Raw genomic sequence first — 17,762 nt, 5'->3', positions numbered from 1 at the left:
GATTTTGTTGTTTGGGCATTTTCAATTGTGCCCCGCTCTTTGTGACCTCATGTTGGAAGTTTTCTTGGCAAAGATGCTAGAGGGCTTTGCCATTTCCTTTTCTAGCTCGTTTTACAGAAGTAGAAACTGAGCCAAACAGGGTTAAGTAATTTCCCCAGTCACAGAAGCTGTGTCTGAGGCTAGATTTGAATTCAAGTCTTCCTACCTACTGCCAGAGGAACTGGATTCAAATCTTACATCTGATATTTACTAATTATGTGACTTTAAACAAGTTTCTCTATGTCTTGGTTTCCTCATTTGTTAAAGGAAAGGAATAAGAAGGTTGAATTATATGAGATAGCGTTGTGAACTACGATCTCTTCTTTGATTTAGCTTCAACCATGAGTTTTAACACTGACAGTGGGGGATGAAATAGACGTTTGCTTTGGATCAACCTGTAGACCTTAAACTCTTTGAGGGCAGAGGTATGGGTTTTTCTTGATGTTGTTTTGTCCTTTTTGTCCCCTACATTGAGCACAGTTCCTGGAACATGGTAAATGCTGAAGAAATAATTATTGAATTGGATTACAATGATCGACAAATTGACTTTCTGGGCTAGAGGTGCCACATACCTCAATGGGAATATGTGGATCTGTGTTAATTTATAGCAGTGATTCCCAGTGATTTTTGTTCTGAGATACTTTAACAAAATATGTTATGAACCCCCAGAATAATATAATGTACTATATTATGAGCATATGTTACATATTATATATAAATAATTTACAATTATTTACTGCTTTAGGCAATATTAAATAATTTTTATTGGGGTAGTTAGATGGCACAGAGGATAGAGCACTGGCCCTGAAGTCAGGAGGACTTGAGTTTAAATCCAACCTCAGACACTTAATACTTCCTGCCTGTGTGACCATAGGCAAGTCACTTAGCCCCAATTGCCTCAGCAAAAAAAAAAAATAATAATTTTTATCATGAACCTCTTTGGTCATTATCGTGAACTCCTAAGGGGTCTGCAAACCAATTATTTACTGCTTTAGACAACATTAAATAATTTTGATCATGAACCCCTTGGACCATCACTATGAACCCCTGAGAGGTTTGTGAACTACAAAATGAGATCTGTTGATCCACAGTGTCAGCAAATTTGAGCTCTAAGTTTCCTTTTAAAATAGCTATTGTGATTCCTTTGTGCATTCCTTCTCCCTCTCTAATTATTAGTGTTTCCCTCCAAAATTACTTTGTATATATAGAATAACATCTACTTTATATATAGTTTGTATTTTCTTATAGTTGTTGATTGTTTTCTCCCAGTAGAATATTTGGTTTGTTGGACTGGTTTAGATTTCACTGGCTTAAAAAGGTGCCTATTTCATTATTGTGACAGATATTTTAATAAAGATTCATATTTCAATAGTTCTCATTGTTTACCAGGTACTTGCTGGGAGGAGGTAGTTTGAGTATTATGTCACCCATTTTACAGATGAGAAAACTGAGGCTCAGAGAAAATGAAACAATTTGCCCAGAGTCATAAAGTTAGAATGCAAATGTAACTCTAAGTCCAGTCCATTCTCAGTGAACCATAATTGGAATTTACACTTAATATTTGTGAAGTGTTTTACATATACACTTTAGTTTAAAATGGTAGATCTTCATTTTAGCTTTTAAAAAATTCACCAATTTTAGCTCAGCAAGCATTTATTAAGCATCATCTATGTTCCAGGCCCTATGCTAGGTTCTAAGTTCTGTGATAGGTTCTGGGATATAAAAAACAAAAATTAATCTTACTTCCCAATCATCATTTGGGGAGGTGGCCCTTGTGGAAAAAAAGCTAGCTAACCTTACCAACTACCAACCAACTGCCAGTCACAGGACAGATAAGCCAGCTTCACTGGACAGCAAGGCATGTTGGGGGCATGATGTCCCATCATGTAAGGCAGACCACTATCACTACCTTGAACATTCCCTCCCCTAACATCCCAGTGGAGACAGTTAGGACCTTGAACCCAAGAGCCTTGGGAAAAGCAATACTTCCAGTTCGGTGCCTTCAGACTCATCCTCATCCTCAAGGAGATGCAACCTACCAGCTGCTCCTCCAAGTACCATATCTATTGAAGACCAAGAAAAGAATATGTTTGTCACCCAAGTCCTTGGCCCTGACAAATGGTTCACTATAAGAACTGAAAAGATTTTATTAGTGAAAATGACATAAAAAGAAGATACATTATTATTATCTGTTTTGCTGCTGAACCCTTAGGACAAGAAGCCCTTTCTATCTGAATTGTAGTTGAAGCTTTCCACATGTACTGTCTCTCAAGTACGGTGTCTGGCATAGAGTTAGCATTAAATAAGTATTTGTTTTCTTCCTTCCTTTGTTGATCCCCACTTTAGTTTGTGGGCTCTTTGAGAGTAGGGACTATCCTCTTTTCTTAGCACAGTGTTTTATACATAGGAGGTACTTAGTAACTGTTTCATCCATCCATCCATCTATCCATCCATCCACCCATCAATTCATCCATCCCTCTATCCATCCATCTACCAATTCATCCATCCCTCTATCCATCCATCCACCAATTCATCCATCCCTCTATCCATCCATCCACCAATTCACCCATCCATCTATCCATCCATCCATCCATCCATCCATCTATCCATCCATCCACCAACTCATCCATCCATCTCTCCATCCATTCATCCATTTAAGGAAATGGAAGATAGAATATCACATAAGGGAATCAGAAAATGGGCTACACACAGTATGAGAGGAAAAGCAATATGGAGTCAGTCTTGGAAAATGGTTGGGATTTGTGATGTCCATCCAGCATATGAAGGACTTTTAATGTCAATCAAGAGTTTGTATTGAGCCTACAAGCAGACTATGAGCAGGGGAAGGAAATGGTTCAGATCTGTGCTTTAGGAATATCAAATTAGCTGCTGTCTAGAGGATAGATTGGATATAACAAATTGGTGAAATACTCTAGTCTCTTTCCTTTGATAGAGTCTTGATGTCATCCAAGTGTCCCTTGACCAAGTCAGATCTTAACTCAGCTTTCCTGTGTTCAGCTTTTGTTATCCTGTGTTGCTCATTCTCATTCATGTTTCCCTCTAAATCCTCTCTGAGTTATCCACCCAATCTGCTGCGTGACTTCCTTCAGGCACCTATGCCTTTTGTCTTCCGAGTCTTCTGTTTCTAGTGTAGCCTTTGGGCTTCCCATCTCCTCTCCCTTATTCTCACCATATGTGGCTGGTCCCATCCTTTCTTGATTTCTATGCATCCCTAATGATGTCACTTGTACCGCTTCCTGCACATAAGGCATTATTGGCAACCCGCTCTAGTCTTCTTACACCCACCATGTGTCTTCCCATTGCCCTCTGGCTCACCTGTTATTGTGACATTTCTGAGCTCATGGAACTCAGTGATTCACAGCCCTACAGCATCACCCGGAGAAAGCTGTGCTAAATGATGGTCTTTTGCAGCAGAAAGTTGTGTGGAATTTTTTCAAAAGCTCTCTGGCTTCCCAGTCCAATCTCTCCTCTGATTCTCTTGCTTATTGGTCATCATCAGTGTGCATGGAGGGGTCAAAAGATCATTGATCTGGATCAGAGACCCTCTAATTGAGTCCTCTCCTTTTACAGAAGAGGAAACTGAAGCACAGGGAGGGTAAGTGCCTTGTCATACAGTTCTGGAGCAGAGATGGGTTGTAAACTCGGCTCCTCTGGCTCCAGAATTCTTTCTACTGGGCTGCCCATCCAATTTTGATACTTCAGAGCACCTGTGATTTTTATTGCTGTGGGAACGTGTTCCACCTCAGATTATCATTTTCATCTTGATATGTTAGAAATTGCAGAATGTAAGCTCGTTGAGGGCAGGGGCAGTTTCAATTTATGTTTTTGTTTCCTTAGTGCCTAGTGCAGTGTCTGGCACATAATTGGTGTTTCATGCCTTATTTCTGCCAGAGAATTTCATAAGATTTCTGACAAAGATCATCATGATGCTTTGCTAGGATGCTCTTTAGTTGGCGCAGGCAGGAAATTCTTTCCTCATTGGAGGAGCAGCCTAGACGCTGCTGGGATGAACTGAGGATCCCAGGATCACCTTCACACTACTATGAGGAGTCAGAGAGGGGATATTAGCAGAGTAAAGAATACTGATGCCAGTCCTGGAATCAGAAAGACCCATCTTCCCGAATTCAAATTCAACCTCTGACACTTACTACCTGTGTTACCCTGGGAAATTCACTTTAGCCTGTATGCCTCAGTTTCCTCATCTGTAGAATAAACTGGAGAAAGAACAAACTACTGCAGTGTCTTTACCAAGAAAACCCCAAATGGGGTCATGAAGAATTGGACATGATTGAAAAACAACGGAAGAACCACAAAGAATACTGTATAATTGAAGAAAAGGCAGGTTTTTTTTTTAAAGAGAAAAATGGTATTAATAGCTTTCATTTAAAAAATCACTTCCATTTCCAAATATATCTTCTATTCCTCCACTCCCCAGAGAGCCATCTCTTTTAACAAAGACTAAAAAAAGAGACAAAAAGGGAAAAAAGAGTTCTGTAAAACTTACAACGCATACCCTGTGCTTGATATTCTTTTCTGTTTTCCATGCCCACAGACCTCCACTTCTGCAAAGAAAGGATGGAGAAGCAGTATCTTATTTCTTCCTTGAGACTAAACAGTATAATTATATACCCTTCATTATCTTTTTCATTTTGTTGTTATTTTTGATGTAGTTATTGTATATATATATATTTTTTAGGACCTGTCATTTTGATCAATTCTAAATTTACTTCTTGATTATTAGAGTTGTTTAAATTTGTATCTAGCATAGTATTACATATATTTAGTATCTTAAGATTGAAGAAGATTCAGTGGATAGAGCAGTGGACCTAGATTAGGAAGATCTGAGTTCAAATGGGATTTTAGATACTTGACCCTGGGCAAGCCATTTACCAGTCTGTCTCAGAAGTCTCATCTATAAAATGGGGCTAATTTATCTAGGATAAATGTGAAAATATTCCTAAAACAACTTACAAACCTTAATATTAGCTATTATAATTATTTTTTCCCTAAAGTAATTAAGAGTTAACTGACTTGCCCAGAGTTACACAGATAGAAAGTGTTAAGTGTCTGAGGTCAGATTTGAACTCGGGTCCTCCTGACTTCAGGACTTGTACTCTATGCATTGTACCACCTCCCAGCCCCTAACTATTATAATTTTTAGAATGAAATAATATTTTGAAAATACTTTGCAGACCATAAAGCACTATTTAAATGATAGGTATTCTTATTCTTGAACCGAGATAATGTTTGTAAAGAGGATATGATTAAGATGGAATTTGAACCCAAGTCTCCTGATCCAAATCTAGTGGTCATGCTCTCTCATCAGGGAGATGTTACACAGAAATTCGGTGACTATAGTCAGGGATGCAATAGATGGTGAAAGGCTGAAATATTTGACCCCTAAAACCTTTTCCAATTCCAAAAATTTGAAATTATTTGTGCAATATAGTGATTATGTGAGCTGACAGAGATAATTTTTTTGGTCCTTAACACTTTGCTCCTACAAAAATCTAACACCATTCCTTGAAAGATGCAGTAATAGAGAGATTTTTAACTGCAATATTCTCTGGTTGTTAATATTCAGCAATTCATCAGATGAGATACAGATATAAAGCTCTTTGCTAACCTAAAAATACTATATAAATGATAGCTATTTAATCATCATAATAAGGCATCATTCACTATAATTCAACAAGCTTCTTTATAGCCCTTCATAAACCTGTTTCCCACTGAAACCGCTCTCCAAACTTACCAGAGGTCTCTTAGTTGCCAAATCCAATGACTTTTTCTCAATCCTTAATTCTCCTTGACCACTCTGTAGCCCTTAATACTTGTGAGCACTCTTACCTCCTTGATCCTCTCTTCTTTCTAGGTTTTCAGGATGCTCCTCATTTCCCCCCCTCATCCCTTTCCCTGGCTCTCCTTTCACCTCTCTGACTGCTCTTTCTCTGCCTCCTTTGCCATATCCTCCTCCAGATTGCACCTTCTAATCATTGATATCACAGACTTCTGGGCACTTGTCCTTTTTTCCTTATATACTACTTCATTTGGTGATTTCATTAGCTCACATGGACTTTATTATTACCTCTGTGCAAGTGGTTCTCCAGTCTACCCATCCTGACCTAGAAGGAGGCATCCAAAGAGAGGAGGGTGCAAAAGTTCCTCCAGAAGTGTGAATTCCAAGGCTGGAATGAGGTTTCAGGAGGAAATCTGGAGCATAGTAGAGGACGTCTAGAATGCATTCTGCAGATGATGTTTGCTGTACTACACAAATGGAATCGGAGGATGCTGTTCTCCATAGATGTCATTGTGCTGTTTGCACCAAAGCCCAGAATACTTCAGAGTCTTCTAAATGAGATCCAGAAACATTCAAAAGCTTTTGTGATCACCATATGCATGGGAAAAACAAAGCGGATGAAAACATGGGATAAAATGTTGGATGGACAGGCCACATAATGTTCTATAAGAAATATGGGCACTAAGTGCTGCATTGGATAGTGGCTGGGCCTGAAGTGTCTCTCAGAGTTGGGTAGAGACACATAATGTAGGTTTGAGTTCAGCTTTGCCACTACGGAACTGGATGATTTTAAAGAAGTTACTTATACCTTTTTAGTTTGAGTTTGTGAAATGGGGATGGTTACATCAGCTCTGCCTTATCTCATGAGGCTGTTTCAAGGGCATAATGTGGCAGTGGGCATGTAGCAGCCAAAGCTTTCAAACATGCCATCCAAACTCCAAAAGATGGTATCATCGTTTTCCATGTTTAGAGATTGTCGAGAGCTTCTGAGGTCTTGTGCTGAGTTGCAGAATCTCAGAACGGGAAGTGATCCTAGAAGACAGCTAGCCCAAGCCATAGCCCACTGGGAATCTCCTCCCCATCTTGATATCTCTCAAGAGGTCCTCTGCTTGACCACCTTCCAGCAAGAGGAGACTCCTTGACCTCCTAAGGAAGGCAGCCAGCCATTCCACTGCTGGACAGCTCTCTTTGGTAGGAAGGTTTTTAAAAAATTAATTAATTTTTTTTCCCTGGCACAATCAAGTATTCCACCCATTGCTTCCATTTCTGCCCTCTGGGCTCCAGCAGTAAAAGCCAAATCTCTCTTTCACATGATAGCCTGCAGATACTTGGAGACAGTGCTCTTGTCTTAAGTCTTCTCCAAGTTAAAAGTCTTAGAGCCTCAGGCAACCACGAGAGATCTGTTTCACAGGTGGCTAATCTCTCTTTCCCTTGCAGGAAGCCAAGATATTTATAGATATTATTATGATAGCTGTCGCCAAAAGAAAATCAGGTAGATACAGTTCCTATTTGCAACTCTTCCAGGTTTGGTTCATTTGGCTTTATCTTGGCAGGACAATTAAGATCAGACTGACATAAATTATAAATCCAATTATCCAGCAGATGTATCAGAGAGGTGGCACAGGTGAGAGAGCACTGGGCTTGGAATCAAGAGGACTCCTCTTCCTCAGTTTAAATATGGCCACTTGAAAGCTGTGTGACCCTGGAAAAGTCACTTAACCCTGTTTGTCTCAGTTTCCTCATCTATAAAATGTGCTGGGGAAGGAAATGACAAATCATTCCAGTTTCTCTGCCAAAGAAAACACCAAATGGAATCACAAAGAGTTGGATACAACTGAAAAATGACTCATCAACAGAAAAGGATGATTGGGTAGTGCAGTGGATAGAGTGTTGGATTTGGAGTCAAGAAGGCTCATTTTCTTGAGTCAAAATCTGACCTCAGGCACTTATTAGCTATGTGACCCTGGGCAAGTCACTTAACCACATTTGCCTCAGTTTTCTCTTCTATAAGATGATCTGGAGAAAGAAATGGTAAACCACCCCAGTAATTTTGTTAAGAAAAACCCATAGGGGTCGCAAAGAGACCCCAACTGAAAAATAATGGAATTCACACATATATCATCTATCTATCTATCTATCTATCTATCTATCTATCTATCTATCTATCTATCTATAACATATATAAGAGCATATCCATGTTCTGAGGAGAAAAAAGTAAGAAAAATAAAGGGAAAAATGCTTCAGGCTGCATGCTTGAATCCATCCGTTCTCTCTCTGAGTGTGGGAAGCATTTTTTAAAGCTCAGGATTCTAAGAAGTAGAGCTGAGGATGGGGGGTTTGTGGAGTATATTCCAGGCAAGGATGGGAGAAGGATCTAAACATCTCAGTTTTCTCACCTGTAAAATGGGGAAAGAAATTCTAGTTCAATTTCCTTTATGGGATTGGTCTGAGAGAGACTCTGCAAACCTTAAAGAACTAAAAAAATAGGAGAGATGGGTAACAGTTGCAAGATTTCTCATCATCTCTAGGCGGGTGTTGAGCTGTTAAAAATATGCTTTGAAATATCCCATCCTATTACCAGAGCCTTCTCTTGTCTTTGTGTGCTGGTGTTCACTTTATGTTCTCTTTCCTCAGGGAGGGCTTCTTTTCTTCCCCTCTTTCTCCAACAAAAGACCTTTCCGGAGGGAATTTTCCTCCCTCGCTGTTCTTTACTATTTTGGGAAGGTTGGGTAAAGCACATTTCCTATATTTTCAGTCTTAATAGTGCCTACCTACAGGGAAATGTGTGTGTTGGTGTTTTCTAAGTGTTCAGTCAGTGAACAAGCCTTTATTGAGGGCCTACCATGTGTCAGGCGTTGTGCTAAGAGCCAGGGATACAAAAAAGGGGAAACTTCCAGTCTGTGCTCTCAAGGAGCTCACAGTCTAATGGGGGAGAAGGTAGAAGGAAGGAACAACATGAAAACTGCTATGTACACATTATCATTGTTCAGTAATTTTTCAGCCATGTTTGACTCTCCGTGTCACCATTTGCGATTTTCTTGCATCCAGTAGAGTGGTTTGCCATTTCCTTCTCCAGCTGATTTGACAGATGAGGAAACTGAGGCAAATAAGATTAATTGACTTACCCAGGGTCACATAGCTTATAAGTATCTGAGGCTAAAGCTGAACTCAGATCTTCCTGACTATAGACCAGGTGGCTCTATCCACTGCACCACTGTTTGCTACAAGATATCTATGGAGTAAGTAGAAAGGTCTTCTTAGAGAAGATCAATGATTTCAGGAGGGTAATATTTTGACTTGTGAGTGAATTGGATTTGAGTGAGACAATAAATACTGTGCTGGGTCATCAGCCTCTTTCTTCCAGAGCAGGTGGGAGGTAATCTTAGAAAGAAAGGATTAGCAGTAGGGGAACAAAGAGTGAACTCAGAAAGACTCCTTGCAAAAAGGAGGATTTTCATTGGGTCTTGGAAGAAGCCAGGAGATCTAAGAGGTAGCGATGAGCAGAGAGAACATTCCATGTATGGAAGATGGGAAACTCAAGACTCTTCTTGTTGGAGCAGAATCCAGTAGAGCTAGACTGGGAAGTTAAGAAGGGGGCAGATTTTGAAGGGCTTAAAAAATTAGACAGAGCATTTTTTATTTGATCCTGGAGGTAATAGCGAGCTGTGAAAAAAAAATAATTACAATAAAGGGATGGGGTCCATGGTCAAGCCTGCACTTTAGGAAAATCACTTTCAAATGTGGAAATCTATATCTAGAAAATTGCTTGTTTCTTTTCATTGTGCTACCTCCACTTCGCCTGCTGGAGCTGGGATATTCTGAATGATGGTATTAGAAAGCTCAGCTGGATCCTGGGCGTGAAGGCTGCTGCTACCAAAGGAGGGATCTTTTTATGTCTAATCAGAGGATGCTGGATTCCTAGAGCTAAGGGAGACCTCAGAGATCATCTATGGCTTGGGCATTCCTTTTATTCAGTTTAGGAGGAAATTGTGAGACCCAAGAGAGGGTCTTGTTCCCATAGAAGTGTAATGACTGATTTGGGATTAAGAACAACAATGAATACTTATATTTATATAGCACGCAGCTCTTTAGTAGGCAGAGCGGGGATGCATTTTATCATCTAGGGATTCTAAGCCCCGTGGAGACAAAAATATAAGTAAAATTTAAACTCATTCAATAATGAAAGGATGTGATTTTTATATTTCCTTAGTGTGGGTCCTCCTTCTTCCAAGCATGACCCATCCATATTTCAATAGATGAAAATTTGAGAATTGCTTTCCATTTGGGAGTCTCTCAGAATTTGGTGAAGGTAGTTCTGGGAAAACAAATATAGAGACACACAAGCCAATAGCTGAAGCTGTATCTTGGTAAGACCTGCCAATGCCAATATTTTCTTGGAAAACCTAGAGTTATCTCCACGGAGTGATGATGCAGCAGATGATGTTGTCAGAGGAAGATAAACAATTAATACTTGTAAAACTGTTGCAGTAAAATCCCAGGTTCAGCACCTATCCCTTTCCTTATAAATGTCATAGATGAGTAGAGTTAGAACTTAGAAGTTCTAAGGAAGGAGAGATTACTGGAGGCTGGTGTCCAGCAGAAACCTGCCCTGTTCTTCTTACTCAGAGGGAAGGCCCTTGAGATTTGCCATATGTAGCAGTTTCTGAGACCACTTTTTTCTCAACAATTCCTTAATTCTGCAGATGGACGATACCCAATTGGGTAATGTCATGTGCTTCTGCTGCAAGCGATTATTGTGAGGAGGGGGAGAAAAAGCCCTTTTCTACTTTTTGGACTCTCCAAAGAGCCTAAGGGAAAATAAGAGAAAGAATTCTCAGAAGCTTCCTAATGAGCAGAGTTCTTCCATAGTTGACTCTCTTCTCAACTGATTCACTAGGGTCTGCCAAAACTAAAGTGGAAAAAGCGTTGGTACGTGATTTGTCGTTTGCACTCAGTGCAGCCTCTGAAGCTGAGATGCGACAAAGTATGGATCGATTCTCTGCTGCTTGTGCTAATTTGGGCCAAACAATTAACACCAAGAAAACTATAGGTTCTCCATGCGCCAGTACCACGCCATCCATATGTGGAACCATCAGTTACAGCAAATGGAGAAGTTGTGATTGCTGTGGATGAATTCACTTACCTTGGCAGTATATATTCCAGGATGTCCACATTTATAATGAGACTGACATTGTAATGCTTGAGAAACTGAGAGAGATTAGAAAGTTTTTAATATTTTATTTGAATTTCTGAGAGGGAGAGATTGTCTGGAGGCAGATCAGAGTCCATTTTTCCCCCAGGGCTGAATTGGACTTTCTTCTCAAAGAATTCAGCATCGAATGTGAGATTCCAATGATTTTTTAATAGAGCTCTAATGATCAGGGGAGACAAAAGCAGGGAGTGGAGTCCAAACACTGGTGAGCAGGAATTTCCCGGAACGGACCATAAATCCGGTTCTGACAGGTTGGGGGGGTAAGGACCATGAATTCTTGACAACTTAGGAGGACTCAGGAGCTAGAATGTCTGAAATAGATCTCCCCCTTATCTGAGATTAAACATTTACAGTTTATAACCCTAGAGTAGCTAGCCCTAAGTTATATCAGTCCTAATATTTAGGAAGGGAGGGTTGCAACCAGGGGGATTGAGGCAGAATAATTCAGGGAAACTGAGGTAGAACAATTAGGGAAACTGAGGCAGGACAATAAAAGGAAACTGTGGCACAACAACATATGCATTGCCAGAGCTAGCTCAGGGGTTGGGAGGGCTCTGAAGAAAAGTGAGGGAGAGGAGAGGTATTAGAATGACTACCAAACTGAAGGTCTACAGAATTTGGTGGTGACTTCATTGTTGTATGTCTGTGAAACCTGGACAGTCTACCAGAGCCATGCCAGGAAACGGAATCGCTTCCATCTGAATTGTCTCAGGAAGACGCTGAAGATCACCTGGCAGGAAAAGCTAGCAGACCCTGATGTCCTTTCTCAAGCTAAACTGTCAGGCACTCCAACTATACTACAGAGGACACAACTCCGACGGGCTGGCCACATTGTTCGAATGCCAAACACATGCTTGCCAAAAAGACTATTTTATGGGGAATTCACACAAGGCAGGTGTTCACAAGGTGGTAAGGAAAAGCCATACAAGGACACCCTTAAGATCTCTCTTGAGAACTTTACAATTGCTTGTATGACATGGGACACACTGGCACAGGACCTCTCAGTATGGTGTGCCCTCATCAGAGAAGGTCCTGCGGTCTATGAACAAAGCAGAATTGGATTAGCTCAGAAAAAACAAGAGATGAGTAAAGTTAGAGAGTCCAGCTCAAATAAGGGGCTATTTTATTTGTGTCTGACCTGTGGCAGAGCATTCTGAGCTCCTATTGGTCTGATCAGCCACAGTCAAACATACTAATTCACTCTAACGTGGTGATGTCATTTTGGTTCTCTTGGAGAATGAAGGACAACAACCAAGGGGACAATTCCCCTTGTTAGCCCACTTAATTGTATGGGCAGAGAAGAGGCACCCAGACCCTTCCAAACAAGAGCTCAGCCAAATTCCTGACCTTTTCATATGCAAATATGACCACTTGGCATCTGAAAGGGCTCTTTGCCCCACACCCTTACAGACTATCAATTAGTCTCTGCTAGGGGACATATCCTTACATCCCTATTGTTTGTGTCCTCTGCCCCTAACATCCTACAAATGAGTTATGAAAAATTCAACTGTTTAATTTCATTTAATCTGTTGAGGGACTTGGTTGACCAGAAGTTCCAAGTTCCATTCTAAACCCTGACCCTTACTCATCTTTTAGCAAATGAAGCCCTGAAAGGCATGTGGATAGCCACTGTCTGTGTGTGTGGGGGGGAGCTGAAACCTAAATTTCCAAACTCTCAGGCTGGAACTCTTTCCATCCTCCTCCTCCTTGGGTATGTTGTACATCGGAACAATGGGCGGCATTTTACTAGTTATAGTTGGGTAAGGGAAAACATGTTGGGAATATATGGGAAAACTAGGAAAAAAGGTGTGGAGGTGATATATTTAAGAACATGACCGGGAATGATCAGAGTGTAGTGAAGACTGCTTATCTAGTCACATTGGGAGAAGAGGTGGAAGGGGGTGGAAGGAGGTAAGATGGGGTCGATCATTCCCGCTTATTCCTGGGCCTCTTATATAGCTTTAGAAACTTAGAAAGTTGTCCAGAAATTCATTTCCAGGTGGGAGAAGAGAAGGAGGAAGAAGGAGGAGGAGGAGGAGAAGAAGAAGGAGGACGAAGAGGAGGAGAAGGAAAAGAAAAGAAGAAGAAGGAAAGGAAGAAAAGTATTCAGATCCTAATTCTTTTTTTTTTTTTTTTTACTTCCCATAGTTGAAGGGGTCAGGGTAGGGAGCATTTTTAATTTCCCTTTCTCAGTCTAGATAAGAGCTTCTTAAACTTTTTCCACTCTGGATCCCTTTTTGCCCGAGAGATTTTTATGTGACCTCATGTATGTTGATGTATGAAATAAGTATACAAATCAAACATTCACATATAATAAATCATAATTTCATGATTCCTATGTTCAGTTACAAGACCTGAGATGGAGTCACAAATCATAGTTTAAAAATCTGGGTTCTAGATGACCAATATTTATGTGCAACCAGAATTTATCTGGCTAGAAAACCATCTCACCTAGTGAGCTGAGTCTTGTTGGTGCTAGGAAGATAAATAGCATTTGGTATATAACCCGGAAATATCCAGTCCAGTCCAGGGCCAGCCAACCAGGAAATCTGAAAAGATGTACTTTTCTAAGAACTCTTAGAGGATTCATTTTGCAGAAATCTGCCAGAGGTCAGGTGCTGATTCAGATAATGTCCACATCTTTCCTCCCTCTCCTTGGCACAACTCAAGCTTATTAAGCTTTGTTAGGCACATCTTAAATTTTCATTATCTTTTCAGGAGCTGTTAATTTTTTCTTTTTCTTTGCATAACTAAGGCTAGATAGGATTAATTTTTCAAATTTGTTTTTTTTAAATAAAAAAATTGCAAAATGCAATTCAATTAAATAAATATTGATTAAGCATCTATCATGTACCAGGGACTGTGCTCAGTGGTATGTCTACAAAAAGAGGCAATTACAGGCCCTGTCCTTGTGGAGCTTACAATCTAATGGAGGGAGAAAACCTGTAAACAATTATATAAAAGTTAAGCTGCCTACAGGATAAATAGAAAATAATTAGCAGAGGAAAGTCATTGGAATTAAGTGGGGTGGGGAAGGCTTCTCTAACAGGGATGGGGAATAAGGCCTGAGAAATCATTTGGTTGGGCCCTGCCAAGGAAATTAGCAGGGGATGATGACCTGAAAGCAACAACTTCTCATTGCTTGACTTTAACTTGATCATTTTGTAAGGCCGATATTATATATGTCCAATGGCCTTGGCAAAAGAAAGGTTCCCCACCCCTGCTGTAAGTATTTGTTGTTGATTCATTTCTATTGTGTGTGACTCTCCACAACTCCATTTTGGGTTTTCTTGGCAAATTACTGCAGTGGTTTGTCATAACCCTCTTTAGTTCATTTTACAGATGAAGAAACTGAAGCAAACGAAGTGAAGTGACTTACCCAGCATCACACAGCTAGTAATGTCTGAGGTCATACTTGAACTCAGAAATATGAGTCTTCCTGACTCTAATCTTGATACTCTCTCTATGATGGCACCTCCTAGTAAGGGCTTAAAGGAAGTCAGAAGGTTCAATATTCTGAGTGGAGGAAGATCATGTCTGTGATGAGGAACAGCCAGGGAAGGTGGAAAAAGTATCCAGAGAGGCCAAAAGGAATATGAAGAGAGAAGCAGAAATTGTAGCAGCATTTCTGATTTATTGTTGCTTTTAATCCTATAGGTATAATTCTATGTTTGATGTGAAAGGGGCTTGAGAATCTTGGGGATAATTTGGTTATTTCAGCTTCTTACAACTCAAGAAAAGGAGCTGTTCATACTCATTGCTTCTATCCTCTCTCCTGTCACTTCTCAACCCCTTTGAATTAAAACTTAAGTTTCATAAGGGCAGGGACTATCACACTTTCTCTCTGTTGACCTCAATCTAATGATCAATTCCATCAAAGTGTCTCCCAAATCTATATATCTGACCCTAGTTCTAGTTAGCTTCCTGTTATGGGCCAGAACTTGAAACAAGGTGCTAACTCACTGGAATTGGTAGAAACAATACTTGTGTACTTAAGTTCACACCTTTTAAGAGTTCACACATTAGTGGTTTGAGATTCATTGGACATTTCCATCTGGATGTCCTATATCTATCTTCAACTCATCATGTCCCAAACTTGCCCCAAATGTCTTTCTTCCCACACTCTTCCCTCTTCCAAATTTCTTCAATATTATATCATTCACCCAGTCACCCACGCACTCAATTTCTTAACTCATGGACTTTTCTTCCTCTCTTGCCTCCATGTATAATCAATTGTCCAGTCTTATCAGTCTTTGAAATGTCTCTTAAATTCAGCTCCTTTTCTCCAGTCACATAGTCATCATCCTGGTTAAGGCCTTCCTCTCTCACATGAACTATTGCAGTAGTTTCCTGTTGGTCTCTTTACCTCTAGGCTCTTCACACTTGAATTTCTTCTCATCATGAAGCAGCACAGTGGATAGAATACTGGACTTGTGGTCAAAGGAGATCTAAGTTAAAATTGTGACTCATATACTTATTGTGTGTGACAAGCAAGTCATTCAACTACCTTCATCCTTGGTTTCCTCATCTGTAAAATGGGGATCATTATAATACATGCATCCCAGATTGGTGCTATTATATATAACATGTAAAATGTTTTGTGAATCTTAAAATGCTAGACAAATATTGTTGTTATTTATAATTATAGCTACCAAACAGAATGTTCATTTCACTTTCCTGTTCATCTTCAGTGACTCTCATTTGCCTCTAGGAGAAAAATACAAACTCAGATGTCTAAGGACTTTTATAACCTGGTTTCAGCTTGCCTCCTCCAGCCTATTATATATATTCCCTTTTCTTCATGTTGTAGACTCCACAGTTTTCAATGCTGAATTCAGAATGAGGAAGATATGGATGCTAATACTACCTCTGATATAGCCTGTGTGATCTTATGAAATCCAATGATAAAATGGGAATATTAATATCTGTAGTCCTCATCCCAAAAGATCGTTTTGAGGGTCAGTGAAAATAATATATACAAAATGTGTTGCAGAGCTTAAAGAACTATAGAGATGTCATCTATTAAATCAGCCAGTCATCTACCATTTATTTAGTTCCTACTGTGTGTCCGATTCTCTGTTAAGAGCTGAGAATACCAAAAAAGGACAAACATGAATTTCCATTTTCTAGGAGGTTATGGTGTAATGGGGGATTTATCATGCAAACAATTAGGTAAAAACAAGAGTACAGGATGGAGAGCATTACAAGTAAGAGGGACAGCCAGTGAAAAGGAGATTGGTGTCCTATGGGAAGAACAGCAAGGAACCTAGGGTTATTGGAGTGTAGAGATTGTGGAGGGGAGTAAAAAGTGTAAGATTACTGGAAAAGTAAGAAGGAGTCAAGTTATGAAGTACTTTAAAAGTCATAGAATTTTGTATTTGATCTTAGAGGCAATTAAAAGCCATGGGAGTTTATTGATTAGGAGGTGATATGGTCAGACCTATGCTTTGGGAAGATCGATTTGACAGCTAAATGGAGCATAGATTGGACTGGGGAAGACTTGAGGTAGAAAGTCTAAGTAGCTGTTGGAGTAGTCTGAGGGGGAAGTAAGGTGTCAGTGTCAGAAGAGAGAAAGAGAGGGTTATGTGAGAGATGTTACAAGTGCCTTGGACTAGGCAAATAATCAGATAGGAAAGAGGGAGGGATTGAGTATTACTCAAGTACTGGTGGTAGTGACCTCAGAACTTATCAGGAAGTTAAGAAGAGGGAAGGATTTGGGCAGAGGAAGGAAGATAAGAAGTTCAGTTTTGTTTGTAGCCTGTTGAGTCTACATGGCTCCATTTTGAGATACTTAATAGGTAATAAGAGATGCAAGTCTGGGGGTTAGGAGGGAAGGGGATATTCATCCAAAAGACATGAAAGGATGTGATATAAACATTTCTCACATAATTCTAAATTATGTCACAGAATGGTTGGACCAATTTACAACTCCATCAAGAGTGTTAAAATGTGCCTGTCTTCCTCCAGTCCTTTCAACCTTACCTATCTCCTAGTTTTGATCCTGTTTGCCAATTTGATAGGAATAAGGTGGTCTCAGTTGTTTTAATTTACACTTCTCATTAATAGTGATTTGGAACATTCTTTCATGTGAATGATTCCTTTAACAATCAAACATTCAATCAAAAGAAACCAATGACAACCTACTACTGTATTTGCTGGGGGCAGCTAGGTGGCACCAGAGTGTATAGTGCTGGGACTGGAGTTAGAAAGATTCATCTTCTTGAGTTCAAATCTAGCCTCAGACACTTACAGACTGTGTGACTCCGGACAAGTCACTTTACCCTATTTTCCTCAGTTTCCCCAAGGAAATGGCAAAACAACTACAGTAATTCTGCTGAGAAAATGGCAAATTGGGTCACAAAGAACTGGACATAACTGGAAACTTAGCAACCACAATGACACAACTGTATCTCCCAAGGCACTATGTTAGGTATTGGGCATAGGGAGAAAAGCTAAAACAATTTATCTCTTCAAAAACTGAACATTCTCTTGGGAGAAAATACCATACAAATATGGTATATTTTTGGCCCATTGTGTATATATATATTTGTATAGCTACAAAGTAATTTATTTCTTTATTTAAGAGGAAAACACTAGAAACAGGTTAAGGGAGAATCTGGTTAATGTAGGATAGAACAATCAAGACAGGGAAAGCACTAGCAATTGGGGCAATTGGGAAAGTCCTTTTTAAAG

The 17,762-nt window shown here is 39.8% G+C and overlaps 1 protein-coding gene across 1 annotated transcript in view; it reads left to right on the top strand.

The window, feature by feature from the left end:
• Positions 1–17,762, top strand: part of TMEM132B (transmembrane protein 132B) — a 660,968-nt gene that overhangs the window by 140,035 nt on the left and 503,171 nt on the right. The gene's annotated exons all lie outside the window — the stretch shown is intronic.

This window comes from Antechinus flavipes, chromosome 1 (genome assembly GCF_016432865.1).
Source record: "Antechinus flavipes isolate AdamAnt ecotype Samford, QLD, Australia chromosome 1, AdamAnt_v2, whole genome shotgun sequence".
Taxonomy (NCBI): Eukaryota; Metazoa; Chordata; class Mammalia; order Dasyuromorphia; family Dasyuridae; genus Antechinus; species Antechinus flavipes.
The sequence above is the reverse complement of the archived record's forward strand: the minus strand, read 5'-3'. Positions and strand labels throughout refer to the sequence as shown.